This window comes from Pipistrellus kuhlii, unplaced genomic scaffold, assembly GCF_014108245.1.
Source record: "Pipistrellus kuhlii isolate mPipKuh1 unplaced genomic scaffold, mPipKuh1.p scaffold_m20_p_1, whole genome shotgun sequence".
In the NCBI taxonomy this organism is placed as follows: Eukaryota; Metazoa; Chordata; class Mammalia; order Chiroptera; family Vespertilionidae; genus Pipistrellus; species Pipistrellus kuhlii.
In genome coordinates this window covers 19,403,983-19,414,087 of record NW_023425404.1, presented here as the reverse complement: position 1 = coordinate 19,414,087, position 10,105 = coordinate 19,403,983, and the positions used below count along the sequence as shown (strand labels likewise).

At 43.6% G+C, this 10,105-nt stretch overlaps 1 protein-coding gene across 4 annotated transcripts in view; it reads left to right on the top strand.

Annotated features, from left to right (window-relative positions):
* Positions 1–206: 206 nt before the first annotated feature.
* ZBTB1 (zinc finger and BTB domain containing 1) overlaps positions 207–10,105 on the top strand; it is a 33,727-nt gene continuing 23,828 nt past the window's right edge. For 3 of the 4 annotated variants that reach the window (XM_036434344.2, XM_036434334.2, XM_036434315.2), the window contains exon 1: positions 207–343. The gene's annotated coding sequence lies outside the window, so the exon portion shown is untranslated. Of the gene's footprint in view, positions 344–1,178; positions 1,199–10,105 lie in introns of those variants that run through there. The other variant, XM_045579847.1, reaches the window with a different exon arrangement.

The following is a 10,105-nucleotide window of genomic DNA, read 5'->3' as shown; positions in this document are numbered from 1 at the left end:
CCGCGGGTGCCCCTAGCAGCCAGCGGCGGGCGGGTGGGCGGGCGGGAGGGAGGGGAAGGCTGGCTGGCGGACGCCGCCGCAGCGAGCTGGTGGGCAGACCCGGAGTCGCCGCGTAAGCGGGGCCGGCTCAGTGCGGTGCGGCGGGCGCGGCTGTGCGGCAGCGGAAGTCCTTTGTTGCAGCACAGTCCCCGGCGGAGCCAGAACCTCGCCGCGCCGCCCAGCCCGAGCGCCGCCCGCGCCGCCACTGCAGCTCGCGGCCCCTTCGCCTCCGCCCGCCTTCCGCGCGGCTTCGTTTGCCTTAAACTCCCTAAAACCTCCGCACCCCCGGTGCCCGCCGCGGCCGGTGAGTATCTGCCAGTGGTGGGACAATTTGCGCAACTTTGGCCCGCGCCTCAGGGCGGCGGGGCGGCGGGGCCTGGCGGAGTGCGGGGCCGGACGGCGCCGGGAGGACCCGCGCGGGGAGCCCGCCAGAGCGCGGCCGGACGCGCCGTGAGGACCCGGCGACGGGCGGCTGCCGGGCCGCCTCCCGGTCCCGCCGCCCACCGGGTCCGGGGCGTGAGGCCTCCCGGGGTCGGAGCAGGAGCCCCATTGGAGACGAGTTCCCGCATCTGTTGCCTTCTTTTCCCTTTCTTTCTCGGCCTTTATTTTATTTTTTGAGGGGGGGGGGGGGGAGGGAGGGGAGGTGTAGACGGAAGGCGGGCGGACGGGGCTGATTGACGTGCCCGGAGCCCGCTTCGCTCCCCGCCGCGGCGGCTCCCCGACGGGTGGGAGGGGAAGCGTCCCGGAGCCGAGGCCGCAGACTTGGGCGCGCTCCGAGGAGGAGGCGGAAAGCCGCGCGAATTCTTGCCACGCTCTTTCCCACCCCCTCTCGCCGGCACACAAGCTTTTTTTTGTTCGGCAGAAAGTGTGAGGGCTCGGGTTTGGGAGTTTTCGGTGGAAAAGACCTCTTTCCCGGGAAAAGCGCTGTTTGGAAGTTGTGTTAGTGTTGGGCGAGTGTGCTGGACGTAGATGGGGAGTCGTTGCCGCTGAAATACGTGGGCTTGGAGCTGAGTTCAGCCACCTCCCACTCTCCCAATTCTATCTAACCACGCATCTGTCTACATGTGATCCGAAAGGTTGACATGACATTTCCCAGGCTGGGAGCGGCAGGGAGATGTTGGTGAAAGTCCTCGTGTTTCCTGGCGGCAGGAGGAGATTGGTACGTGTGTAATAATAATGTTCCTCAGTCGGCGTGGTCGGTACCTGCAGAGTCTCCCCTGGCCTGCGTGTGTTTCCACTTACAGTGTGTATCTCGGCGGGAGAACTATTCCAGGAACAGTTTTCCCTTTGCCACTCAAACCCCAACGGATTGGTCCAGGTGTTTTGAGGAGAGACGTAGAATCAGCTTCTTGCGCTGAAGTTTCAAGCTGTTTGGAGCAGATTTGGAGAAGGATGCAGTTCTTAAGATAATTTCAAAGCAATCACTGCCTTCTCATTTGAAACAAGTGTATTTAGATTCTGTGGAGCGTTGTCATTGCAAATGGATAGGATGGGGAGAATTGGGACACAAAATGATGAAGCTTGACTGAGGACTGGCCAGCCGCACCTCAAAACTTTCCCCCAGATCACTTGCTGGATATCTGATAAAGTCTCAATAATAACTGAATGGCTTTGGGAGCCAGTTGGGAGCTTCATCGTCTTAGAGATTGAAATGAAAGCGTAGTGGCAGTGAAATTCTCCAAAGATTAATAAAGGTAGTTTGCAGTAGAGCCTTCAGATAACATATTTATTTTAAAAGCATATTTGTGTATTATGACCAAATTTTCATCTCACAGAATAACTCAGGTTGCGCAGTCTCTCCTGTAGCCTTTCTATTCTTCCCACTCTTATGTGGTGGCCTACTTTGCGGTGGGGGCTAGGGCATCATTGTCAGAGAAAACAGGAACAATGTTTAACCTGGACCTACCTTTCCAGGGCATGAACAGTCTCAGCTACTTGATCTGGATGGACCTTGCGTTTTGATTTTGCTTTAATACCACTATATTTTTGTGCTTAGCACCATTTCCCATTAGGAGTGCCTGCTTTCAGGTCTCTCCTCCATCCAGGAAAAGTGCTCAGCCTTTGCTATTAACCTTCTGGCTCAAATGGGGAGGAAACCATTTGGGATAAAATGCAGAAAGTGTTCCATAGATTTTTATTTTTGAGCTACAATCTGTTGTCTTCCCCAAAACTCGAGGTATAGTTGAAAAACATTTGCTTGAGAGGTCACTTTGATCTCTATAGGATGTTTTCTCCTGATATTTTCTTCTTGTGCTAATATTTCTTACCATAAAATATTGAAATTATTTATTCTCATACTCTAAAAAAATGTAAATCCACACTCAACATGCTTTTATTGATTTTAGAGAGGAGAGAGACACACACACACACACACATCCGGTGTGAGAGTGTACTGGATGACACTGCAACCAACTGAGCCACTCTGGCCAGGTCTATTCTAATATTCTGATATGAACCAAATCAAAAGTGATTCACGTCCCTTTTTTCCTCTCAAAACGGAAGTGCTTTGCCTCGCTGGTGTGGCTCAGTTGTTCAGCATCGATCTATGAATCAGGAGATCACGGTTCGATTCCCAGTTAGGGCACGTGCCCAGATTGTGGGCTCGATCGATGTAAGAGACGGCCAAACAACTCTCCCATCATTGATGTTTCCATCTCTCTCTTTTCCCTCTCTGAAAGTAATACAAAAATTTTTAATTAAAAAATGGAAATACTTTATTATAAAATTCATGCTCTTTGTGAAAATTCAGTCTACACTGAAGTTCATAAAATACAAAAATAAAAGTCATTCTGACTCCCACCTCCCAGACATAATGATTGTTAATAGTCAATTCCTTGTTTAAAACGAGAGAAAACAAGATTTGATCATAACTGTGCTGCTGTGTATGCCTCATCCTGCTTAGGGATGGCCTGTCAGATGATTCATGGGCTCATGTTTTCTGTTCACTACTCAGATTGGTGAGCATTGACCAGGTAGAGGAAAAGGAAATGTTTTGCATTGGGCTGATTTGAAATTCTGTAATTAAGTAACAAGCATGAGAGTTTAAATATAGATAACAGGGCTGCTATTTTAGGTCTGTCCGTATGAAGTACTTGTTGTACCTTGGTGGGCTAGTGTTAGTTCTCACACTTTAATATTAGTGTTGATGTCCAGCCTCTCATTGATTTATTACTAGCCAAACTCATTAAAACAAAACCAAACCCTCACATTGTAGGGAATGTCATAATTTATAAGTTGGGAAGGAGTGGGTATACTTGCCATGAAGACTATCGCCAAGATATCCTGTGCCGCTGGGGGATGAGGGTTTCCTCTATTCAGAAGTAGCATGCCAAACATGAAGGAAAGGAAATTAGAGGAACGAAGGGGATTAATGACAGTGGTTTCAGATATGGCATGGAAGGAGATGGTACATATTTAAGATAGTTTTTTAACTATATATTGTGGCTTGTATGGTAACAACAAGTGGTCTTAATGCAAGTACAGAGTCACATGTTACTTAGCCTGATATATTTATGAAGAATGAGCTGTGACACAGTTGATGATGTTCAAAAAACAAAATAGTGCATACACATTCAATCACAACATTGGTTATTGAAGTGTGTTGGAGACATGCATTTTTTTTTTTTTTTTATACTACTCTGCTTTGAGTTTAAAATAATTTCCAAAAACAAAATTGGGAAATTAAAGAGAATTAAATCACCAACCAAAATTTCTATTCATTGTCAAAGATATATGTAATCCTTTTTAGAGAAAACCAAAGAGCTCCATTCCCACTTTAATTCTTTAGTATTACAGAAGGGCTTGCCCTGGTAAGCGGTGGGAGTCAGCAGATGGGAGAGGAGGTGGGGAAGGGGCAGGACATTCTAATTGCCATATGGGGCACTATGAGAATGGGGTTACTGCATGACTTAGAATGTTTATTCCAAAGGGACACGAGTTCATTGTCATTGCCAGTGTTGTCTGGTTTATAAAAACTGAAACTTAGGGCTATGATTAAAAAAAGAGTTTGAGCCGCATCTTATAATTATGAGCATTTGATATCAGCCACTAAACCTGTTCCCTATTTACAAAATGAAGTTAATGAAAATACCCACCTCAGCGTTGTTGTGAGAATCAGTAGTATAATGCATGGGAAATTGCTTTGTAAGTTTTGGGCCACTGTAAAAAGGTAGGGCAAAGGTAGGTTTATAGTTGTTGGTATGGGAGAATAATACAATACAATAATCAATATATATAAAAGCCAAGCAACCAGAACAACAGAATGACCCGTTGCTATGACACTCACTTTGGCAGCCAACCGGCCCAATCGGAGCCCAAATCAGCCACCCTAAACTCCCATGTGTGTCCCCCTCCCCCTGGCCTGGCTCCCATGCACCGGGCCGCTAGTAAATAATAAGTAAACTTTTGCCAAAAACAGTTTCGCTCAGTGGATAGAGCGTCGGTCTGCGGACTGAAAGGTCCCAGGTTCGATTCCAGTCAAGGGCATGTACATTGGTTGCAGGCGGATCCCCAGTGGGGGGTGTGCAGGAGGCAGCTGGTCAATGTTTCTCATCGATGTTTCTAGCTCTCTATCCCTCTCCTTTCCTCTCTGTGGAAAATTAATAAAAAATATATATATTAAAAAACTGTTTTAAAAAATAAGTAAACTTTCACAAACTCAACTGTAAACCTACTTTGCCTCACCCTTTATATAAAAGTTGCCATGATTGAAACAGTGCAAAAAAAAAAAAAAAAAGATAAGCAAAATGAAATTTACCAAATATCAAGGCTCAGGGAGGGATACAGTGATGACTAAAACAGTGCCCTGATCTCAAGGAGCTTGCAGCAAAGCAGGGGAGCCACATAATTATAATGTCAGTGTGGTGATGGATATAGTATCCCAGTTTGAATGATATAAGATTTGTCTCCCTATAGTTGTAGGTACAGGCTGTTTTAGAAGCACAGAAGAGAGGTGTCTGAGAATAAGCTAGACATAGGAAAAGGTCTAAGCAAAGGGAATAGCATATACGAAAGTATGAAGGCTTTTACTATGTTAGGTGCTGTAAGGATGAGGGGGGATCTTAAATCTCAAATATATTTAAGGATTAAAAATGGAGTTAAGCTTCTTAGAATGAACACACTTTTTATGATACTCTATTGGTTTCATTTCATTGACTTTTTAAAATAGGCATTTTTGTTGATTTTTAGGAACAGAGAAATGTGGGTGTGAGGGCGGAAAATCTATCAGCTGCCTCCTGCACATTCCCTACTGGGCGTGTGCTCTGACCGGAAATCGAGCTGGTAACCTTTTGCATGGGACTATGCTCAACCAACTGAGCCACCGCAGCCAGGGCTTACTGACTTTCAAGTAGATAAAAGTGTGAAAGTTTTCAGGGATTTGGTTAGAATTAAACATCAGCTAGCCCAGCTGGCGTGGCTCAGTGGTTGAGTCTCGACCTATGAACCAGGAGGTCATGGTTTGATTCCTGGTCAGGGCACACACCCGGATTTCAGGCTTGATTCCCCAGGGGCGTGCAGGAGGCAGCTAACCAATGATTCTATCTCATCATTGTTTCCAACCCTCCCTCCCTTCCTCTCTGAAATCAATAAAAATATATTGAAAACATCAGCTACAAAATTAGAAACAATACAATTGAAAAATATGTGTGCATCTGCTGAAAAAGAAACGGTAGGCCTTCCCATCATCGGAGAGCTGCCTCACCAGTTACTCATTCAGCAGCCTTTACTGAATACATGTTATGTTGCAGAGAAACAAAAGAGCCAAAATCCTTGCCTTTAAGTTGCTCATAATCTAGAGGGGACACCAACACAGGAAATTTTGGTAGTTGATTTTTATTTACCATTTAATCTGTGATAGGCACTGTCTTATGATAAGTATAAATGGTAGGAAAGATTCCCATTCTCATTCTCAAATAAAAAGTGAGCCTGGTTGGTGTGGCTCAGTGGCTGAGTATCGACCCATGAACTAAGAGGTCACTGATTCAATTCCGAGTCGGGCCACATGTCTGGGTTGTGGGTTTGATCCCCAGTGGGGAGCATGCAGAAGGCAGCTGATCAGTGATATTCTGTCATCATTGATGTTTCTGTCTCTCCCTCTCCCTCCCTCTCTCTGAAATCAATAAAAACATTAGGGGGGGAAAAAGTGGGGAAAAAGAATTGAGGTACAAGTTGGTTAAATAACCTGCTCAGGGTCACACTAAGAAGTGGCAGAACCGGAATTTGAACCCAGACAGCCTGGTTAGTCTGCTTTAACATCCACTTCATGTTGCTGTTCTGATGATTAAAAAATATAGTGTAATAAGTGCAAAATGAGATAATACACAGCAATATGAAAACCTAAAATAGTGGGAGAAGGAGGTGTTACAAAAGACTTTCTGGAGGAGGTGGTAAACTGATTATTAAATGATATATGGGCCAAAACTGGATTGGCTCAGTGGATAGAGCATCTACCTGTGGACTGAAGGGTCCTAGGTTAGATTCCGGTCAAGGGCATGTACCTTGGTTTCGGGCACATCCCCGGTGAGGGAATGTGCAGAAGACAACTAGCTGATCGATGTTTCTCTCATCAGTGTTTTTAGCTCTCTGTCCATCTCTCTTCCTCTCTGTAAAAAACCAATGAAATATATATTTAAAAAAAATGATATATGGGAGAGTCAGACAGAAGAATCAATCAGCAAAATGGAGGTAAAAAAATATATGAAGAAATGGGGGGGTGCTGGGGTGACAAGCAGTTCTATGCTGCTTGAACATGAAATTTGAAGCAGGAAATAGCCAAACAAGACTAGATGGGTGGATGGGGAGGGCATTGTATGCCTAGCTAAGGAGCTTGTACTTGAGCCTGAGGATATGTGAAGGGAACTATTGAGGTGTTTAAGCAGAAGAATGGTATGGTCTTACTTTCTTCATGAGTTGTCTAAGGGTGAGGGGTCAGTTAGGGAGCCTGTTGTAATAACTCAGGGTGATGATAGAGGCCTGTGGAGTTCAGGTAAGGTAGTGATGGAATAGAGGGGCAGATTAGAGAAATATTTAGTGAGAAAAATGGGCAAGATTTACCTAGTAATTATGAGTGAGCAGTCCCAAATGACTTCCAAGTAGTCTGAACGTTTAGTGCATCATGTTGCCAGCTAAGATAGAGAATACAGGTGGAGGAGCAGTCACAGTCACAGAGTGAGTTACTTGGAATAGAAATGCCACAAAATGAACTCCAAGAATATGAATGCCACGTGCAAAAAGGGACTTTCTGGTCAAGCTGTTTTTTGCCGAGAAGCTTACTGTTCACACATTGCCCTCTGGTGGTCAGAAGATGCCATGTTGCCTCTTTAGGATGAACTGATCAAAATAGAGACTATTTGGATTAAATACTTGTGTTAGTCCACTTTTGAGGGAGAGAGGAATATTCCAGAAGCCACTCTGTTCCCTTCGTTTTCTGTGTGGATGAATTTCCTGTAATGCAGCTGAACTACAGAAACACCTCTCTTATTCACAAGTTTATCAGGAGCCCTTGGCTGAAAGCAAAAAAGTAAGGCAATTTGTTGCTTATCTACAATTAAAAATAGGTGAAACAAAATGCAGGAATTAAAACCTTATCTTATTCATAGAGCACTTCTGTAGGTCCTCATAGAAAATTATTTACATAGATTCAGTTTCGATGAGTTTTTATCTTTTATGACCCATAACAGATTGAAATAGTGGGCAACAAGAATTCAGCACACCTTTTAGAAGAGACAGTTGTTGGCTTGACAAGGAGACAGAAAAACACTGACCAGCAAACCACAATCTCCAACAGCAGCAGTTTAGGTCACTTTGTAGGTGCAAACCACCCTTGGAAATTTGAATAGCTCTATATTTCAGTAATACAGTTGACGCACAGGAGGAAGCAGGCAGCCGATTATGCTGTACTTGGGGGGCTGCAGTTGGAATAGTAGGAAGAGCCCTACACTGGGATTAAGAAGGCCAAGGTCATATCCTGCCAGCCACTGAAACTAGATGTGACTTTGAACCTCTTAGGACCTCGGTTTGTTTTCTTTTTCTTTTTCTTTTTTTTCTTTTTATTGATTTCAGAGAGGAAGGGAGGGGGGAGAGAGGGTAGAGAGAAATCAATGTTGAGAATCATTGGTTGACTGCCTCCTGCATGCCCCCTATTGGGGATCAAGCCCACAACCCAAGCATGTGCCCTTGGCTGGAATCAAACCCAGGGCTTTTCAGTCCAAAGGCCAATGTTCTATCCACTGAGTCAAACTAGCTAGGGTTCAGTTTGTTTTCTCATCTATAAAGCAGCAGGCTGAATTTTTTTTATCTCTTTGTAAAATTCTATGAACTGTGTTTACAATGATGACAATAATATTTAAGAAAAATTGTATTATACTTGGATTGAAAAAGCATAAAAATTTTGTCATCTCTATGTAAGTCCTATGAGGAGTATGATTATCTGTATTTTATTTATTTATTTATTTTTAATTTATTTTTTTATAATATATTTTATTGATTTTGTACAGAGAGGAAGGGAGAGAGAGAGAGAGTCAGAAACATCGATGAGAGAGAGTCATCGATCAGTTGCCTCCTGCACACCCCCCACTGAGGATATGCCCGCAACCAAGGTACATGCCCTTGACCGGAATCGAACCCTGGTCCCTTCAGTCCCCAAGCCGATGCTCTATCCATTGAGCTAAACCGGTCCCGGCTGATTATCTCTATTTTATAGATGAGAAAAGTAGGCTTGGAAGGAAAAACATTTAGTGGTAGAACTGGTATTCAAATCTGTTGGCGTCTGCTTCCTGGGCTCTTAGTTAATACTTTCATTTAACAAGCATGCATTCAGTGCCAGCCATGTGGGAAGAGTGTGCTAGGCACAGAGAACACAAAGGCCAACAAGCCTCACTCTTGTCCTTGAGAGTTCAGTTAGGCACTGTTGTACAGTACTTATGTTATTATTAATGATATAAATGATACATTAGCATTATTACAGCCAACATACAGCTAGCTACATTAGAGGTTTTAAAGATTTTAGGGTATGAGCCCTGGCCAGTGTGGCTCAGTTGGTTAAACATCCATCACAGCACAGGTTTGATTATTGGTCAAGGCACGTTTTGGGGTTTCAGGCTTGATCCCCAGTGGGAAACTTGCAGAAGGCAGCCCATTGATGTTTCTCTTTCTCTCTCTGTCCCTTTCCCTTTGTCTCTAAAATCAGTAAAAATATAAAATTTTTTAATTTTTTTAATTTTAGGGTGTGAGCATAAAACTCAGCCACCATTTATAGCATTGTTTCTATGGCAATATGTTTCAGGCTCCAAATAACTAGCTTAAAAATAAAGTTTTAGGACATAATTATAATTTCAGGACTTCCTGTACTAAGTATTGAGTGTACAGTCTAATAATCAGCCAGAATGTGCCCTAAAAAGTGAATAAAATTTTCTAAACTTGATCATGTCTATCATTTAAATGTCTTGAAGTGTGAAACCTTTTATCTTTGGGATCCTGTACAACTGGTTTTTCCTAGAAATTTCTAGGGAAAAACCTAAAAATTTGATTAAGTTTAAAAATTGGACTATATACCCTGGAAAATGGTATTCTATGAAAGAATTTTATTGAGATGACATTTAAAAAAAATATGACTTCTTTATTGATTAGAGAGAGATAATGAGTGAAACATTGGTTGCCTCTTGTAAACACCCCAACCGGGACTGAACTCGAAACCTGGCCATGAGCCCTGATGGGGAATTGAACTGGCGAACTTTTGGTTCATTGGATGACACTCAACCAACTGAGCCACAGTGGCCAGGGCTGAAGTTATTTTTATAGGTGGCAAATTGTCAAGGCCATAATCTCAGGCTGAAGAGTCATACTGCTTGTGTTCTAATCTTACCAAGTCCTCTGTAGCCTTAGGAAGGTTATATAATATTTTTTTTTAAATCAATCTTTATTGTTCATATTGTTACAAAGGTTCCTCATTTCTTCCCCCCTCCACCAGGTTCCCACCCCACCCTCTGCCCCCTCCCCATCCCCCATTGTCCTCATCCATAGGTGCAATTTATGTTCAGTCTCTTCCTCCCTTCCTTTTCCCGATAGT